At 31.4% G+C, this 21,320-nt stretch overlaps 1 protein-coding gene across 22 annotated transcripts in view; it reads left to right on the top strand.

Annotated features, from left to right (window-relative positions):
- Positions 1–21,320, top strand: part of LOC107456085 (uncharacterized) — a 56,981-nt gene that overhangs the window by 24,063 nt on the left and 11,598 nt on the right. For 3 of the 22 annotated variants that reach the window (XR_011637878.1, XR_011637875.1, XR_011637870.1), the window contains 3 exons: positions 2,089–2,144; positions 2,228–2,366; positions 4,910–11,203. The exons of 10 other annotated variants lie outside the window; for them this stretch is intronic. The gene's annotated coding sequence lies outside the window, so the exon portion shown is untranslated. Of the gene's footprint in view, positions 1–2,027; positions 2,145–2,227; positions 2,367–4,909; positions 11,204–18,509; positions 18,564–21,320 lie in introns of those variants that run through there. 9 more of the 22 variants (XR_011637877.1, XR_011637874.1, XR_011637871.1 and 6 more) reach the window with 4 other exon arrangements.

The following is a 21,320-nucleotide window of genomic DNA, read 5'->3' as shown; positions in this document are numbered from 1 at the left end:
GCCCTTTTTCTAATGCTGGAGTGATTCTGAACTGACAACTTAACATTCATATTTTAAGGCAGTTCATTATTTTTAACATTCATCGAGCGTGGGAATAAGCACCAAATGCAGTAAAGTGAATTACCGGAGGCGGAATTTTACCGAGAAATATGTGAATCAAATTAACCCATGTAGATCTAGCGTGACGTACGTCACGTGAATTACGAGAACTCTTATCTGAAGTAGGACTATTTCCTCATCAAACAAATGTTTTTTATTCCTTTCAAAAAATCAAGTCGTAGATGACAGAAGAAAATATTCATTTAGCTAAAATGACTACTTTTTAAAGAGGATTTTTTTTCTTTCGCGTCACGGCATGTAAAAAATGCAAGCGTTAAGGGGTAGTGAAATTTTCATTAACAATCGCTTAGTTTAAAATCGGCCTGGAATCTTTTAATAAGTAGTTTCTCAGGTCTGCAAGAGAAATCCCGTGCATTTATTTAAAGCTTATCCTATAGTCAATTCCGTAATGTGGTATAGATATCAGAAAAGTAGTGCTTTTCCTATGCAGTTATACAGGGAATTATTTAAGAACTGCTGATATGTGAAATTTTGGAGATGACTTTTGAGTGGACGAAATAAAATTTTGTACGTAGGTAATATAATATAAAAATGATGAGATATAATCGATGAATAAAAATGATATAAACGATTTAGCTCTCACGGTTACACTCAGAGTAAAAATTACGGTTGAAAATTACTGTTTTTAAATATCCTGATATATAACTGACAATATGAGAAATTCAAGTAATGATTCTATCGTTTTTTTCGGGGGGGTGGACATTTATTTCCACCGAACCTCGAAAGGAAACATTTTGAAGAGTCCGATTCGCTTGATTTCGCCGTCGATCTTTTCTTCGATAGTTACTGCTACTGATTTCACGATTTTTTTTATATGATTTACGAAATGCGAAAAAGGAAATATTTAGTGTGTTTTACTCTAACAAAATGTGAGAATATCGCCCATGATATTACACTGAAGAGCCAAAAAAAAACTGGTATACCTGCCTAATTACGCGTAGGGCCCCCGCGACCACGCAGAAGTGACGTGGCATGAATTCGATCAATGTGTGAAGTAGTGCTGGAGATAATTGACACCATGAATCCTGCAGGGCTGTCCATACCAGTCTCCAACCAGTGGAAGTAAGAGGGGGTGGGGATATCTTCTGAACATCACATTGCAAGGCATCTCAAATACGTTCAAAAATGTTTGTCTGGGAGTTTTGGTGGCCAGCGGAAGTGTCTAAATTCAGAAGAGTGCCGCTGGCCACCAAAATGCCCTGACATGAGCATTATTGAACATATTTGGGGTGCCTTGCAACGTGATGTTCAGAAGATACCCCCTCTTACGTTCCCATCCCCTCTTACTTCCACTGGTTTATGGACAGCCCTGCAGGATTCATGGTGTCAATTATCTCCAGCACTACTTTACACATTGATCGAATCCATGCCACGTCGTGTTGTTGCACTTCTGCGTGCTCGCGGGGGCCCTACACGATATTAGGCAGGTATACCAGTTTTTTTTACTTTAGTGTAGAATGAAAAAGAATATAACATATTCATTTAAAAATATACGTGAAACTTTTTTATCTAAATAGTTTTTTTTTCAACAGCGTTTCTGTTACTGTAAATTTAATTAGCAACATGCATATTTGATAGTATTAAAAGTGCCTTGGTGAAAGATATTATTAGTGCTACAAAGGTTTGTCGCAGAGAGCCGAAAGTTCTGCTGCAGATGTTTACACGTTTGATTGCAATCTTGGTAAAACCTTGCTTCGAAATTTCTAGTACTAAAAGTATCGTACAAAGTATATTTTTAGTTTTCTGGAGTTTTCTACTGCTAAGAATACGCTTCGATTAAAAAAGATATTGCCATTTTCAAATTTCAAAACATTTTGAAACTGTAATTGTGTGATCAACGTAATTGTTCTTAACATCATTAAAGATCATAATCGCTGTACAAAAATTTATCCCGTTCCCTCAAATAGCATGCTGTTTAAAAAGCCATATGTTGGCAAAGTTATTTTTCAATCTCCTTGTGTATGATAGGGATTTCTGTAGCAATTCCGTCTGTTTGCTGTTCTGACGACAAACTCACTGAAGAGGTATGTATTATAACTTTATATTGATCTTTCATTTAAATATTAATAAATGTATGGATAGTATTATGATTACCATCACTTTTTAGGTGTGCCAGTCATGAAACAACTTCTTAATGAAAGAAATGCCACGCCTTTTCTTGCTGGGTATGTTAATCCAGGCATCTTTGTCACAAATATATCTGAATTAACCTACCCGACGTAAAATCAAGTCATCAGTGAAAAAAAGTAAGTTAAAATTTTGCATTATGAACTTATGCTTAACGTATAACATACTACATAGTTGACTTTAATTTTGTATGGAAAAGGGTCATAATATATTTTCTTTAATTCACGCTAAATTGTTAATGCAGTAAAGTAAAGATGAGAGAAGGGATTCAAATGCATTTGGTCAAATTGTCTGTAGTATTGGGAAATTGATCATTTCAAAAACATACCTTTTTTTGCCGGAATACATTCACTATATAAAATCTTTAAGTTAAATTGCTCAAATTTGTGGTGCAGGGAACTTACACATTCTCTGAATAAAGTGAAGTAGAAAATTTCTAATGACCCTGTTTAACATCAACTAACAAAATTTCTTGCATTTGTTTCCTTGAGGTTTTCACTATTTGACGTGATAATTCTAATGAATTCAAAGTGTTTTCACCCTTTTTTAAAACTCTCAAATATTTTTTTATACCATATGGTCTTTTCCAATTAATTCCGCGGTTTGTTTAGTGCGGCTTTGAGGAGAATAGCTCCCGGCAAAAAGTCTGGGGCTGCCTGCTTCTATGGTAACGAGTGAGATGAAGGAATGAAGAAGTCGATTGGTCTGCCACAGTGTTTCCCAAACTTGTGACCTCTGTGTACCCTTTCTAAATTTTTCGTAACGCTGCGTACCACTAATAGAAAATGAAAGTATTTTTTACTATAAAAATTTCCACAAAAGTTAAAAATCGCAACTAGCTGTTGACACCACTAATTATTAACTGTTAACTCTGCAAAAAATAGCCAATAGAAAACTACGTAATCGTAAACTTTCATGGCAAGCTTTGTTTGTAAATAAAAATTTTTAAAATTTTCGCTTGTTGAGAGAACTCTTCAAATTTTTGGATTAATATTTAGACTATCTTTTGCTTTTTCTTAGGGAGAAAAAATAATATAGGCTTCAACGAAACCGTATTTTCATTTATGCTTTTATTGGATATGCGTTAGTTTATTTATTGGAAATAATTTTTTTTTGTAATGGTGGTTAAAAATATTTTTTATAATCAGCCTCTTTTGCCTCATGAAAAAACTTGAGTTTTTTTTCTCTGTTTCGATCAATATTTTCTTTCTCTGATAAAAGAATATCTTTAATCGTTGTATTCAAGAGAGGCAGTTGATTTAGATTTCTTATACATAGCTTTTCTTTTTCATGCGATTAACTGTTGTTACATACATAAAACTGGAATAAGCATTTCATAAACTAGGTTCATCATTTCATTCCTGACATATTTGTGAAAATATGGCTCTACGGAAATGATGTTTAAAATCTGTTAAATTTTATTACTATTCCAAAGACAAATAAAGAACTAAAATTCTATGAATGATTTTGATATCAAAACTTATTAAATTAGTTTGCCGTTTGTTTAAACAAAAAGCAATTTCAAAATTGTATTTAACTTTTTTCATTATAATTTTTGTTTCTATAAAAAAGAATCTTATTTTCATTCAGCTTTTGAATACCTCTTATTAAATGATCGGATAAAGCATTTACACTTCATATAGCAAGTTCATTAACATTAAAACTTACATCTTTTATCTATGAAGTTTTAAGGACTATAAGGCTTTAAAAAACATCTAAGAAAAAGAAATCAAAATGTAATTAAATTAATCAATTTAAAAATCTTTTAAAACATATCTATTAGAATAATGTATTAAGCAATTCTTATTTTAAATTTTATAATGCTTTGTGGTTCTTACTTTAACTTTGTAATATCGTACATTTAAAAAGAAGAAACAAACTTCTTAGCTTTAATGTTTCGGTCTTTTTAAAAAAATATTTAATTTTGTTACGAAACTAAAAATTTTGAAGAGTTTTCTCTGGTCATAAATTTAATGAAAAGAAAAGTAACATTACGACGAGAGAATAAAAGAAAGACTAATTCCTCTAGGACTGCCACTAATACTAGGGAAGGGAGAAAAGATGCCAAGCTAAGATCATAGTAACCATATCATCATAGTTCCCGCCACGACGCAAAACGGGTGTCTGGAGCTTTTCTCCTGAAAGCCGAACTAAAAGTTCTTTTCTTTTAAATGCTGATAAGTCTCCAAGTGCGAATATATTAATTTCTTCAATACATCTTTTATGTATTAAATGTATTGCTACTGTCATGTTAAAAATTAGTCTTATTTATCGTATATACAATATGATAAAACAAATATTAAGTGCGAAATAAAACTGCATTAAAAAAAATTTTTGTAATTACTCCCAGCTCTCACGTTTTATTACCGAGTTTAAAAAAATTTCTATCTAGTAGGGTCTTTCCTTTAAATGAATTCTGATGTTTAAGTAAGGAACACTAAATCATTTATTAAGTATACCTGAATTTTATTTATTTTAACTTTGTTTATTGAAAAGGTCCTCTTTCTCCCTTTTCTTCAGCTAAAGCATGTTGGGAGCCCTATTTACTGAGAGGAAATTGTTGCCTTTTAATATTATAAACCTTAACTATATATCAGTACTCTTTTCCGCATTATAATTTGTTTGCCGATTTAATTTGATATAATTTCTCTCTGTATTGCAGGGTTGGAAAAATGACCATATTCTATATGACTGTTGATGAAATAAAAGGGCATGCGATAAATTGCAAGTATGTGTTACCTAACTGTTATTGATGTTGTGACTTTTGATGTTTGTGTCTAAGTGTTCCAATTAGTCGAATTTTAATTTTGAAGAATTCTTCAATCTAAATTGATTCCATCTCAGTAGAAAATAACGTTTAATATGATTCAAGGGGAAAAATATAAAGGTAACTCAAGGCTATTAAGCTTAATATATACACCTTGATAAAATTTGATATTATTCAGCTTTTTATTCCTTTTGGTGATTAAGTGAATGTGACTCCTCTTTGTTTATCACTGGCGTTTCCAAGAAATTAAATCTCGCATTTAGCTCTAGTGTTCTCTTTAGCCATGAGCTCTAGTTTTTAAGCAAAAAACACTTATTAGTTCTGAACTTGTCGAACGTGAAGCAATCAAGCTCATTGTTAAACAGAACAAACGTAAATCAATTGGTTAGTTAAAATTACAATTTAATTTCAGTTTAAAGGTTAATTCGAGTTGCATCTACGTTATATTTCAGAAAATTATATCTCAAAATTATTAATAATTATGTATGGGCATTAATGTGTATGTTTAGTTGTATGTATATGTTAGTTGTATGTAATGAAATTACTGGTCATTAAAATTGCTGTACCAGGAAGGAATGCCAATAACAGAATAATATTTATTGGGCACATGCATTAAAGTGGGAAGAACAAGTTATTAAATTTTCAGGATATTTGGATGTTTAGATCCTGAGGTATCAGTACTCAGCAGCCTCCCCCGGCAGTAATAATAATAGCAGTTATTCTCCTGGGCATCGAGTCGAGCAGAAGCTAGATAGCATAGACGGGTACAGCATTTCATGCAGTTTCAATATTATGCCACAATTAATCGATCGACGAGTGGTGGCGTGCCACTCATTCGACAACCACTGACCAGACGTTTTCAATTTATGAGAGATCAGAAGAACGTGCTGCCCAGGGCAACAGGCGAACATGTTTTGTATCAAGGAAGGTCAGGATAGTGCGGGCAACCTGCGGTCGTACATTGTCTGCTGAAACGTAGCGTTATGGAGGCCTCGAAGATAAGGTAGAGCAACTGGCCCTAACACATCAGAAATGTAACGGCAGCTGTTCGAAGTGCCGGCAATGAACAAGAGGTGATCGAGACGTGTATCCAGTGGCACCCCATACTATTACTCCAGGTGATGGGCCAGTATGACGATGTCGAATGCAAGCTGCCAATGGGCGTTCTCCACAATGTCGCCAAACACGGATGCGGCTATCATGATGCTATATACCGAACCTGGATTCGTCTGAAAAGACGTCATGCCATTCCTGTGTCCAAGTTCGTCGTTGATCACACCATTGGAGGCGCTCCTGTCTGTGATGCAGCGTCAAGGATAGCCGAAGCCATGGTCACCGTGCTGACAGTCCATGCTACTGCAAACGCATCGAACTGTTCGTGCAGACACTTGTCTTACAAATGACCCCATTTGGTGACTCAGGGTTCGTGACGAAGCTGTACGATTCCTTAAGGCCATGTGAATAATATGTCTGTCTACTGGGCTGTTAGTGATGGGGCCGCTGAGATCCTGCACAGCGTTCCATGTGACCGTCATGAACCCATCGATTTCATATTCTAGTAATAATCATGGGATCCCGACCAACGCGAGAAGCAATACTTCGGTATGATAAACCGCAATCCCGGTAGGCCACAATTCGACCTCGATCAAACTCGGACACTGCTCGTAGGTATTTCTACTTACACGAGTCAAAAACTTTTTTACTCAAGAACATCGCTCAAATTTTTCTGTATGAGAAACTCAGTGACAAATCTCTTTCATACACATTGTAGGTGTCACAACCGCCGCCTGCCTTGCTTGAATGCGCTGATAAGCTAATCATTTGCATACCACAACATGCTTTATCCATCCTGCAAGTTTCTCGTTTGTGGTGAGTCGCCTTCCTAGTGTAACAATTTTCATGGCCAGTAGTGTATATATATGTATGAAGTGTGACACATTTTATTATATTTGTATTGCTGAATTTTTGCACTTACTAAATTTCTTATGGAAATTAATGACATTCAAATAGTACAGGCAAGTAAATTTTATATCTTGCGATATATTTTATAACAAAAATGACCAAAGGTATTGAAACTTGAGTTACTTATATATATTTATACATAAATTAACTCCTGCAGGACCGGCAGAAAGAGAAACGCCTTCTAACTGTGGATATTAAAAAGTACGCATATGTACCAATACCAAATTACGGTATTATCACTGTACAGTAATGATCTTGGTTCGCTAAGAATTAGAAGGGCATGTTTTCTACATGATAATGGGGACTATGGAGGTAAAATCGCGTCATCACATATATGTGATCACGGTCCTGAAGGTGTTAAACTTTACTAAGTAAATTTTTCGATATTTAAACTACTTTGGACCACTCTACAATTGTTTAGATTTTCAACTTATTTTTTATACGGTTTCAAAGCATGCATAAGTATTTCAACTACGCAAGTTTTGGTCTTGTTCCTTTTTATTTACTGAAATAATTTTTTTTTTATTCTGTCTCTGAATACCTTGTTTCTACTTGCAATTTAAGGTGACATAAATTAGCTTCAACTTAACACGTTGAGTGCCATGGGCGTCACTGGTGACCGACACTGAGTTTGTTCGTAGCACCACGAGGCGAAGAAACTAATGCAATACATACTGAGAAAATCATTTTGGTTAGGCGGGCAAGTCATATAAAATTAGCGAGGTGTCCAACGTGCTGGTTAGACCTCTTCTAAGATCAAAAGCGTCACATCAGGAATGATTTTCTAAATTTTTCAACGTCATTTACTTAAAACTACAAAAACACTTCCACTTTTTATTAGATAATTAAGTTATTTTAGTAGTTAATCTAACGAAATTATTTAGTAATTGTTTCTTCAGAAAAATAATTGTTCTGAATAATAAAATTGTTCTCTGCTGAACGAAAAAAAATTATAATGTGAATATATTAGTTTCCCTTCATGTCATTCAACGATTTTAAATGATTTGTTCCAGTTGGAATACAATTATAATGAACTAAGTCAATATCTATTAGTTAATGTATCACGTAAAACAGCTTAATGTTTTGAATTTTTTTGCACAAAGTGAAATGTTTCCTGGCACTTTCTAGTACAGATTTTTTTAATGTGATTTATCGACCTGACGCTGCAAACACTCGCAGCGTGACAATTTTGAACTGAGAAAAAAATTAGAACTTGATTTCTGATGAGTGATGCTTAAATTAGTTGGTGCGTAGAATTGATAACTGTGTTAATTAATTTGTAACTACGATGGATTGAACTCATTGTTTCAATAGGTTTCATCTTAATTAAACGAAATATTTGCTTTATTACTATAAAGTATAAATGCAGCATATGATTTTTTACATGAATGTTAAATTATTTTTGAAATATTTTATTATATTATAAAAAAGTAGGTATCCCACAACTTATAAGAATTTTTACAATTATTTAAAAAGAATTTCATTCGTTAAATCTTTCATAATTCTAAGAACTTTTCTGCAATTCAATTTTATAATGTCATGTAAAGTGAATTAAAAATCATGATACAAGCTCAAACATCAAGTGCGCAAAATAGTTTTTTAAAAGAATAATAAAACTTTGCACAATGTTGACATTTTAATTTGGACCGGACTAATTCCAAAATCATCCCATCCGGACTAAGTCCAAAACCAAAATAAATTTGTTACAATCAAAGTTAATTAGTAATCATTTTTTTAACGTTTAAGCTGCTCTGATAAAACGAATGCGTTATATTGTAGTTCTCTCTTTAAAAAAAAAACTAGTAAAAAACGGAGGCACTTCGCCCCAATTCCGCAAGATTTAAACCTTAATACTTTTTTATTTTTACATGCAGTGCGCAAGATAAAAAAAAGCAGATACTTATAATTAAACATTTGAAATTTTACGAACAAGGACTTAAGGAAGATTTGCTTTTATGTCTGATTTCTAACTTAAAATGCCGTTTTCTCTCATTAATATTATAACCGGCGTCGAATACTTGACCCATTCATTGGGCTTACGACTATAGAAGTTCTACTCAGTCTTGTAATTTTGAATCCTATTCAGAAAATAAGGGTACTCTTAGACCAAACATTGGGTCATACTAGCCTGCACGGGAACTTGTAAATAGAAGTAACTCGCATTTGCATTACATTAAGAGGAAAACAAAAACCCAATAGCAAAGGGATTTCAACTCATGATCTGTTTATCACTGAGGACATTATACGTCAGGACCTTGGTCAGGTCAAGCTGGAAGCAATATTCGTATCGACCAGCCATTTGGATGTGAACCTGGGTTACTTCAAAGAGAGGCGAGAGTAAATCATCACGACTTGGAAGATTTAATATTTACTCGCATATTTGGAGTTAGATCCTCGAACTGTTAAATCCTAATGCGTGAATATCCTATCATTAGACCAAAAGTTCCTAAAAATGTTCGCTTTTATATTTTTCCCGCTGTACTACACATTCAGGTGATTTAATATCATGAAAGCTAACACATATAGCAGAAATGTAGAAACCTAAAACACACTATTTAACCCCTGCAAAAAAAATGAAAATTTTCCTGATAAGCCATGCTTACGTTTGTTTAATCTCCTTAAAGCTGCTAGTAGGAACAAGATATAAAAAGTTTCTAGCACTACGGAAATTTGATATTTTTGCCTATATTGAAAGACATGTTGGAAAATTCTTAATGTTATCATGATAGCTGTAATAAATAATGAGCAAATTAAGGCTATTTCACTGAATAACTTGTATTCTAATAAAGCCTAATTTCTATGAACTAATTGCCAGTCATAAAGGTTTCCTCAAATTATTTACAGCTAGTCATGTAATCAGACACAAAAAAGTGCACTCTCACTGATATCTGAATATCTCTTATATTCATCAGATTTGAATTCTTGATTATTAAAAATCTAAAATATGGTCCCAATCCCAATAGTAAGGGCAAAAGAGCAGTCAACCACTTGAACCACTAAATGTTAATGATATTTCTTGTTGTGTTTTCCCTATTTCACTGGATCTTTAAGAGGGAATCGAAAAGCTAATTATTAGATCAAACTTTCATATTATTCATTAGTTTAATGCACTGCAGTTTCCCTTCAAAACATATCTTTAAAAGCAAGCACATCTTTTTTCAATATGCATCATTTTTATTACACGAAACCTAGTATTAACTATTCGACCTAAAATAACATTTGCTACATTTTCGTTAAAATATGAATTGCTAGCTAAATACCCGTTTAAAAAAAGAAATTAAAAAAAAGCAATTATTCAGTACAAAACAGCACTACGAAATGTGCCCGAAACTGAAAGGCATGTACTAGCGCAATTGATAATGCTAAAATCATTCCTTATTGTAAAATCATTTATTATTTTTCATTATTGCCGGTGGCTTTACATTATTAGATAAAGCAAAACACTCTTATAGTAATTTATCCCATCAAATGCATTCAGTATCTTTTGGCACGATGCTATAGCAGGAAACCAACTCGTCATAGTCAAAATTTACCACGATCGTGCTGTTTCCTCTGATAAGTTGTAGCCTGTTATAATCTCTTTCCACAGTATTTAAATGGTTCTGTACCAAATATACTTATATAATACCTTGTATCTGTGTTCGTGTGTTTGGTACACTTTAAAATTGCAATTGCCATGATACCAGTAGTGCCTGTTACTAAAACAAATTAAGATTCAGTGATGTCAAAAATTGTATGGCGATTTTTTATTTTTCTCCTAAACGAATCAGTGCAGTTCAATTTTGCTTTTTAGTGTGCCGCAAATCGTAAAGACACATTTCCCAGTGCAACACCGAAGTCAAACATCACTGCTTGTGGTCAGTAAACGGGTGGGTGAGCACTTAAATCAGCCTGCGTACGGATTGAGGGTACGCGGTATTAGTTCTCGATAAGCTGTTTTACCTCTAAGTGCTCGACTTCATGCGCAGGTCATCGGGCAACTAAATCAGGAGAGCCATCCCTTCTGCAGCTCATCAAAATTGCGACGGCATGTCTAGATCATCCTCAGGGATGTTTCCCAGACCGTCACCAATAGCCCATTGTGAAACTCTAGTGCTACGTAAATAAAGTACTTATCTTCCTTTGCCTTTTAGTACGCAGCATATTTTTCAATTATTGCTATAATAGTATGATAATTTTTTACTTTTTTCTAAAATTCTATTTCTCTATTAATTTTGCGTATCAGTACGAAACTTTATATTAGTTGTATTAATTTTAAATTATTTAATTTAATTAAAATGTGTTTTAAAAGCATAATTATAAAAAAATAATCACGATGTTTCAAATTACTTTAAGAATACTAATTTAGTGACGTATCCACGTATGTTAACTCACTCCCGTTGATCATAGAGTTTATATATCGTAACGAATTAAAGTCATTTCTGACATGAAAACTTGCAAATTAACTCCCTTTTTTGATTAATGAAAGCTATAAGCAAGCAAACATCACTGATGCTATCTTTAAAATATATGTATGAAAAAATATCGTCTGTAATTCAATTTATATCAATGGCGAATTCATAATTTGCTTGAACTCACTTTCTTCTATAATTTATAATTAAAATTACTATTCAAGATAAAAATTTAAAAAAAAGAACTTGTTATTGAACTTGTTTCTCCAAAATGATGACGTCCTCTTACAGATAGAAGGTGGTTGAAATTTTAGGCCCCTACTTTTTATCTCACACTGAATAGCGTTAAGATGATGGTATTCTTAAATTTTCATTTCTTAAAAACTATTTGACTTCATTCAAGTTTTGAATTTTTTCATTTAAAATGCATAGCTTAATGTTATGTAAAAATTAGCATTTATTTAAATTTAAGATTGTTACCATTTACCTTTTCGCTACGATCGCTGTACCGTTTGATAACAGGCTCAATCTGCTTCAAACTGCCACAGGTCCCTTGCCGTCAGACTAACCGCGGAAGATTGTTTTACGTGGTATTTCTCCCCATGTAATACAAATAAGGGTTGGTACCATCAAAAAATCTTACACGTAGGCAAATTTCACTCAATACTTGATCCAGGAGTTCCCCTTTCTTCGGTATTGGGTTAAAAATTACAAGCTTACAGAGTTGAACATTTGTAGTCGTAAACCCAAAATTTGGTTGGCTGTTCAACGGTTGGAGAGAAAATACTACGAAAAGTATACTTTGAATGCGCTTAATATATTTTATAGATTAGAAAGATACTTTTCTTAGGGTTATGAAACAGTGGGAAACACCGTAATAAAAGATGGATGCTTCGTTTCTAGTGCAAACAGGAAAAGCTGAGAGAATGCGAAAAAACTAATGTGGTTTCGCGTGTCGACTTTTAAAATTACCGATATTGAATTAAATTACTAAAAAAATATCCTAGATGCATTTTTATATATATTTGCAAAATCACCAAACATCGTTATGTGACACTTAAATAAGTCCGAACATCAGCCTACCACCGATATACAATGAACAAACTTAGCGATGATCTGTTCAGCATCGTCACCTGTGACGAGCGGACTGCCGTACGAAAGGGTTAAGAGAACTGCTAATATAAAAATTTATCTTTTACGTAGAATCATCTTTTAGCCAGCTCCCTGTTTTTAGTAGATACACGCCGGCTATATGGTGACTGATGTACGTTAAATATGTCGAGTCACAAAGTCCTCCACGTTCCCATTATAAATCATACCTCTGGGGGTATTGATCCAGGATTTTCCTTGTCTTCTGGATTGGTTCAAAATTACAAGGCTACGGAGTTGAACATTAGTTGTCGTAAACACAAAATTGGGTCGGCTGTTCAACGACGGATATATATGCATATATAATAAAGTTTTTGATTCACTTAAAAAGTTCCTCACCTATGGCAAGTTACACAAAAGAGGGAATTAACATTTTCTGCCCCAATATATCGACCCTTCTACCTATAATATTTGAACCCTATTTTATTTCCAGATTACGGCTGCCTCCATAATTTGAGGGTCAAGAATTCAGATCCGTCGAAAAAGAGTATGTTTATTTATGGATAGTTGACCGTGTAAAGCTAAGCACAAATGGTGCTAGGGTTTGAAATTCGTCGTTAAGACTTCTGAGTTACTACTTCCGATTGATTTTTACTCCTAAGTTTTAAAAAAGTGCACCATCCAGTAATATTATACTTGTAGTGTTTACAATATAATACGTTATTTCAATTTAAATTTCAATAAATGAATTCGGAAGTCTCCTCAAGCATGCTATGATGCCACCCAAAAAATTACAAACTCTGATACTTCATAGAATTAGAGCCAAATAAGGGATAACACTCAAAACATGGTAAACCTTACACTTTATTTATGTTTTGATATTAATTTTCTAAATTTTATTTTAAGCTCACAACCAGTTAAAATTTGTAAATTACAGGAAATTTTTATGAATGGTAAAATTAAGTGCTAATTTTAATACAAATTATACTAATAAAACTTCCTACAATACTAAGGCTCTTCACTCATCGACTCGTATCCATATCATAAGCGGAGGGATACACCGGAAGTTTTCTAAATTTCTCCTGGTTTCAGGAAGATTGTTATTGTTTACATTAAGTCCATCTATTAACGAGTACCTACTGACTGATTTCGTAACTTTAATTATCGTCTGTACAAATATTAATGTAGTCAAAATTTGTCTCTCGAACTATTAAGGTTTCATCTTAGATCTTACTAGTCGTTTTCTTTTTTATTTAGCGCACTGTAGGCTGATGTTATTTGTACTGTTGAACGAACAAAAAAAATATTAAAAAAAACAAAGCTACTGAATCTCTTAGTTTTTTCACACGTTTAAAAAAAAATTCTTAATAACAGCCAACATACAACTTTTCAACTCCATAAGCGCTTACATAATGATGTAAATAAATTATATAAAACCTTTCTAAAATCTATTGCAGCGGCAACACGAATAAAGACTCAAATGATCTAAAACCAGTTTGTTTAGTTGGGCTGGAATGCATTTAGTGTCTGTTAAGCTTCCTGTGATAATGAACGTTATTTATGTAGTCCCTGAACTACGTTCGCAAACTTGGAAGAGTGGTGGGGCACATCATAAGGATTAGGGCCATAATTGTAGTTGTATGCCCCTTTTTATTGATTATTCTCGTACATTAGAAGCTAAAACATGCTTAATCATTTTAATTTCATGTTTTCTTAAAATTTACATTTAAGTAGGCCAAGAATTAGCTGTTTTAATGTAAATTACTAATCTGGCAAACAAATTGACTCTGTAATTTAGCCGTTAAATCAATAGCTACAATAATCTGTGACCGTTTGAGTGCAATTTTGGACAATAATTTAAGAAAGTGAAATGTAGATAAAACAAAAATAATTTTGATAAATAAACGTGCCGATTCAAATGCACGTGATAAAAATAATGTGAAGTCTATAAAAATAATGTACCCCTATTAACGCATGACATTTCCGGGGCAGCATGAAATCGACACTAACACCTACTCAAACTGAAGAGAAATTTTGAGCACGTTGATGGTTTGTTAAACTTAGTGTTTTTTTTTAGTAAGGAACGAGTTGAATAAAAGCTTTATTTTCTAACTTGAAATGGTCAACTTTTTTGCCAACATTATTTCTCTTCAACGCAACATTATTACTCTTCACCGTAGTGTTCTAAATTTAGAAAAAATATTGCTCGTATTATTGTTATTATCAATGCATAAATTCTTATGAAACTAATGTCACTCACAAATTATTAACTGACATCAAAATCACTGTTTAATTGCCTTGATCAATTCTAATATCCACCAAGGAATAGAATAGTTTGAAATTGATACTTATTGAATAAAATTACTATTTTATTTATTTCTCTTTGATTAGTCAAATTTCCTCATATTAATTATTTTACTCCTGTCGCAATCTTTTATCAAACAAAAAAATCTACAGAAAGCTCAATGTACCCATTTATTAGTTTATTTTCAATGTTTCCTCGCTTTTGCTTTGCATTTTTATTGTTCTTTACTTTTAATACTCATATTAAAAATGACAAGATTTATTAAAAATAATATCTGCGTTACATTGGACCACACCCTATTAAATTATGTTTCATTTTGCATGCTTTTTTTTCATAATACCATCACATTTTGTTGACCAGACTAACACTTTAGGGTATTATAATTTTTTATGATACAAAATGAAATTGGTGAAAAAAAACCCTATCATTTACAGCTTTCAATAAAAATATATTATCAAATATTCGTCTTGAGAAGATAAAATCTTTTTAAGGGTAATCAAAAATACTTTTAATGTGTTATTTGTACTTAAATTGTATTCATCATTCATTTGAAATCTCACATTAGATTTTAACTTCGCTCTTTTCATTTGGAAACAATAAATTTAATTAAGAAATTGTTAGAGCATGATATACTTCAAAAATTGTTAAATCTTTGTTGTTATTTAAATTTATTATTTCTTTTTAAATTCTTTGCTTTATTGTTAAATCTTTTTTTTATATGAAATTGTATTAGAAATTACATTTTACTTATATAGCGATTATAAGTTCATTACTTCGCGTAATTCTTGAGTCTCTAAGAAAATGACTTTTGTTTTTTATCGTTTATACGATTAATTTTACACGTATTTATTTAACACGCCGCGCCCTCTTTTATTCTAGAATAAAATAAAATAAACTTTGCCTAAAGGTCAGTTTCAGAACTTATTTTTCTCATTTTTTTAAGTGTTTGTTAAATGTTCATTCTTTTCAAATATTCTATTTGCAAAAAAATTTAAAAAACTAATATAAATTCATTCTCTTAAAATTTTCTTTTTTTTAAACCTAACTCCCATTAAATTTAAACATTTTGATTTTTAGACTGAAGAAATGTGTTAAGGAGTAGAAGTAAAAATTCTATAAAAAAAAAAACAAGTTTCCTAGTTCATTGTATACTTTTAATTTTATTGTAACTTGCGTAATTAGTTTACTTATTATGTTTTACTCGCTATAAAATAAATTGTAGAAATTTTAAATATGCTCTAAAGTTGTTACTGATAATATTAATTATAATTACACTTTTTATATTATAAAATATTTTTCTCTGAATTATGATAAAATATTTTTCAAGCAACAAAAAATACTTTTAAAGGATATTTGCATATCATCTGATATAATAAATCTAAACTGTACCTCCGTAATTTTTATTTGTTTGGTTCAGCAATCATACTAAATTTAAATGAGATTATGAAACTTGACAGAGTTAGGAGCCTGAAAATTGTTACATGGATTGAGGCAGTTAAATTCGAATTAAGATTACTAAATTCATGTTTAAGATAATATTTCTCATAAATTTATTATACCGAAGCTAACTATAAGAACGTTTAAAGTGTGCGCTTAAGATTTACTTTTAATCAATATTATCTTATAATTTTAAGTTTTACTAAAATTGGAAACTTTTTCTTACCTGGAAAATCCTAAATATTAATGTTTAAAAAAGTATACAGATTTTTAACGTGAAACTTAAAGCTAATGTGAGAAATATTATCATTAAAAATTTAAGAAATTATTCCTGATTGAATTGTGAATGAATTGCAGAGGAACGAAAAAAACCCATTGGGGAGGTACTACAGAAAGTTGACACAGATGACGCGGGCAACAGATTTAATCAGCGTGTTCTAAATCCCTCTTCAGTTTGATTTGGTGCAATCGTTGGTTTTATGCTTCCAGGCATGGGTACTTCGAAATTCTCAATTCTTATGGGTTGCTCCTCCTCCCTTCCAAGTTTGTACGATATTTTGAGACATTCTGCATATGTTTTCTCTTTTTCTTGTCTCTCTTCTACTGTATGGAAAAGCTGGGTGATTCATAAATAAAAAATTTTCATCATTAATTTCTAGTCAAATTTCTACAACAACAAATTTCCACTTTTATTTGGTATACACAATCCTAAATAAAATAAAATGTGTTCCAGTAATTTCGAAACGGTAAATGTTTGTGAAAAGCACATTATATTGGGAAAAAAGATAACACTTGTTTAATATTTTATTAAAATCTACCCACTGATACCTAGCCTGACTCCCAACCTTATTCTCTGAGGGTCTGGTGGGACTACATCAAAATCTCAAAGGGAACCCCAATTCTTTACTGCGAATTTGGATTATCCAGAAAAAGCACCTGATTTGACCTATAGGTATTTGTATTTTGGTTCACAGATTGCGCGTAATCACAAAATTGAAATAAAATATTTGGATTCGAGAAGTTCAGTACAAAATACTAATTGACATCAAACCTGACCTCGCCTTAGACCATAATAGTTTTCAATGGTTAGGGATTAAAGTTTGATGTCATTAGATAGGGTATTTCAAAATACCAAATCACCTAACTTCAATTTTTTTTTTAAAATCTGACATCTATTTCTCGATAAATCTCCATTGTTAAACAATTTAACCCTCATACTTATGATACTGTAACAGCGTCATCTGTGAACGAAAGTGCAAAAATCTGTTGAATCAAGGTACTTTTTTCTGGCGAATTCAATGCCGTAAAAAATAGAGGTTCCTATTTAAGATTTTTGAGATGCCCCCATCCCTAGGAGAGAAATTGTGTTTGATGCTTTTGCATAACATTTCCTAATTCGTTCTATTGTTTTAACACTCGTCTTTTTCATTCAGATCCAGTGTTCATTTCACGAGATTTTTGGTATACCCAAAATTATTAATAACCTCCGACTCGAATTGTCACGTGACTATACAGTAGGTTCGTAAAGAAATCGTGGTTTAGATCTCAAAAAGCGAAATTGAACTCAACGTTGATCGGGCATTTTCATGTTATATCGTTATGTGTCTTTACAGTAGAAATGATTCTTTAGTTTTCTTCCCTTATTTTTGAAAATGTATTTTTTTAGAAAAAACAAAGGTCTTTCCTTTTAAATGTTTTATTATATGTGTCTTTACTGTAGAAATGATTCTTTAGTTTTCTTCCCTTATTTTTGAAAAAGTATTTTTTTAGAAAAAACAAAGGTCTTTCCTTTTAAATGTTTTGTTATATGATTAATTCTGAAAACCCGGCTTCGAAAATTGAAATTCAAGCTCATCCACTTATTCATACTCTTCCTTAGACTAATATATTTTGAACTTAACGCAAAACTGTAGGTTTTTTAAAGAAATGTTAACCATTAAAGTAGTGAATTTACGTGGAAAGTTGTTTTTTTTTTTTCTAAAATCTGTTTTAGGCAGTTCTCTTAGTTATTGTTAATCTTACAACATATTTACAAGGTAGTCTGATTTTTGGCTACTTCAGAAAATATTCATGATTGTGCTCAATGCCTAACAAATAATATTTTAATTCGAAGCTTAATTCGGAAAAAGTTAGGGTGTTCCTAGTTCATTCTAAAAATATTTCAATTACTGTATTCAAATCAAATGTCTTAAAAATTTGTAAAGCAGTTCTGATTATGGCTTAACCATAATAAAAATCCCAATTTGATCTATGCACCATTCATTTTTTATGTTATATATTTTTAATTGCTGCAAATTAAATTTATTTTCAGCTGATGAAATTTCAAATTTGCAAGAAAGTTCTGTAAGAGGAAGAAGAAATATCAGTAAATCCTTTTTTTTTTATACTAATAAATTTTTATGTATCAAATGTATTCATGTAATCCTGTTTAAAGCAAGTACCAATAAAACTGAAATACTTCGCATTCTCTAATTATTTAATAATGCTACATGAATTTTCCTTTTTTTAGCTTTAAGTGGCGATAGATTATTAAGATAATTCTCATATTTATAGCTTAACTTAGTATTTATTGCCTCACTGAAGGATAAAAAAATTGTGTTGTCAAATGGAAGCAAAATAGTATAGAAAATTTTATTTTTATTGTTTCTCATTGGAGTCTTAAAGGTGTATGAAAGGTGTGAATGTTTTAAAATCGTGGTTTCATCTGACTAATGAGTAAGATATATGTGTAACATATTTTGTTCCCTGCCTAAGACCTGTTTTTATCCTTCCACTCGGCAACGACGTTTTAAGTCGTCAGGATAAAACGGTATGGAAGGGGTACATCAAATATATGTAATACCTCATTAAAAAGGTCATTTAAAATTAAATTAATCAACTTCAGAAGAGGGTACATCAAAAATATGAAATATCTCATTCGAACGGACAGTTGGAAATTTATCAGTCAAATTCTACTTCAACTCATGATAATTCATCCAGTATGTTCAACAAAAAATCATTAAACTTTTCATTAATATGAATGGTACCTTACTTAACGATCGTCGACTTCTCATATGTGTGTGCAGCATGTTATGTCTATAGTTCTCAAGGCTATGAATAATATTGAAATAGCTGAACTTCAACATTTTTCACCCCCTTGGACTATAAAGAGAAATTGCATCGGATTGTTGAATTTGCATTGGATTTGAAATCCCATCCCTTCCTTTCGGAAAACGCTGATATGTCTTTCCCCGTGGTGCTCTGTGAATTGTATCATCAATGATTTCTCACCCCGCCTCATTCAAGGAGAAATAGGATTCCTCATAAGAAATAAATTAATTTTTTATCAACTTTCATGTGGTTTTTAAATTATCTTGGACTATTTCGAACTTTCTTCAGCTACGTATCCTTTGTGGTATATTCTTTTTTTAATTTTTTTTTCTACAATTCTTTATGTTTAACTCATAAAACATTTATTTCTTAAAATTTTATCGAATAAATAAGAAAATGCACTGATATGAAATTTATTTTTAAATTTTTTCTCATACTTTATGCTTCAATTGAAATAATTATTTTTTATACATTTATCTTATTTTCATTGTTTAACAGATATGTTTATTTTTAAATTTCGAAAACTTATTCGCTGTTATTGAAATTTTTTTTCTAGAGAAATTTTTCTTTTCTGTGAATTGATTGTTTTGATCGGCATAAAAAATTTTTGGAAAAATTATTTTCAATTTTATTGTTTTATATGTTAGAATTTCCGTGATTTATTGGTTTGTAGAACTTACATTTTTGTTTTACTTTAGTGTTTAGGGTGAAGATAAAAATGCAATTAAAATATTTAAAAAAATTTCTCTTCGAAATGTAACTACAACAATTATTGAAATTTATTTTTAATTTTATCTTATATTTATTGAATTACATTATATTTATTTAAAATATTTAAGAACATTTCTCTTCGAAATGTAACTGCAATAATTAATGAAATTTATTTCTAACTTTATATTATATTTATTGAATACCCTTACCGTGTGGCAAAAATTATAAATTCAATATCACAAATGTGAAAACATATACTATTAATTTAGAAAATGTATTAAATGCATGTTTACAAAATTTAAGTGTAGATCAAAATGTACAAGATAAACCAGATATATTAATCTTAGAGCCCGATATGGTGTTCAATTCGCAGCCTGGCTCGAACATTTCGAAAAATGAGGAATGGAAATTTAAAAATTTTCAAAAATTCATTAAAGGTTCAGCATTGAAATTATATATTAATAACTGCTTAAATTGTAATTCTTATCATGAAATAGTTGAAATTTTTCATGAGCATTATTTTTCACCTCCAATTGGCTATAATGATTTTCAAAATTTAAAATTTTCGGACCAAACTAAAGACCTGAATTCATATTTTACTGAAAAGGTAGAGTTAGGTCAAAAAATAAATTTAAGTAATGAGTATACAATTGAGGGTCTGTATATAGGATTAAAAAATTAAAACCCAAGTTAAAACACTTTTGTTTTTAAAAGAACCCAAAACCCCAATTGAGTGGCTCACAATTGTTCCTAAAATAATTCATGATGTCTCCCATGTTTTACCCCAAATTGAAATCAAACAAAAAATGCCAGAATCCAAATTTAATGGGTACAGACAACAATATCAAGGCTGGACACCTAGGCGGCCATTCATTAATAACCCAGTTAGTCCAAATTATTATAATTCTCGACAAAACCAACATTTTTCCCGACCAAGTCAAAATTTTAAGAAACAATCCCAATTAAGACCTAGAGTTCAAAAGGAAAGTGACAGTTTTCATGAAAAATAAACAACAAGTCATTTCGCCCAGTAGTTGCCTCATAAGCCATGTAAATAATGCGATAAGCTTGGAATAACTAATGCTTATCATTGGGGCCAAGATTGTATAAACAAACCTAATTCTTTTATGGCTGAGAATCAAACTCAGCCTAAAAAGGAAAGTGACCAACCAAAAAATTGACAATTAATAGTATCCGGATGCATGCAAAATAAAATGAAAACAATAAAAGTGACAAATACCCGATTGTGACAAATAAAACTGTATTGTTAAATATTGATACATGCAGTACTTTAAATATCCTAAATAAATTTTTTGAAAAA

The sequence above is a fragment of the Parasteatoda tepidariorum genome, chromosome 10 (assembly GCF_043381705.1).
Source record: "Parasteatoda tepidariorum isolate YZ-2023 chromosome 10, CAS_Ptep_4.0, whole genome shotgun sequence".
Lineage (NCBI taxonomy): Eukaryota > Metazoa > Arthropoda > Arachnida > Araneae > Theridiidae > Parasteatoda > Parasteatoda tepidariorum.
This window is presented reverse-complemented; position numbering and strand designations above follow the sequence as displayed.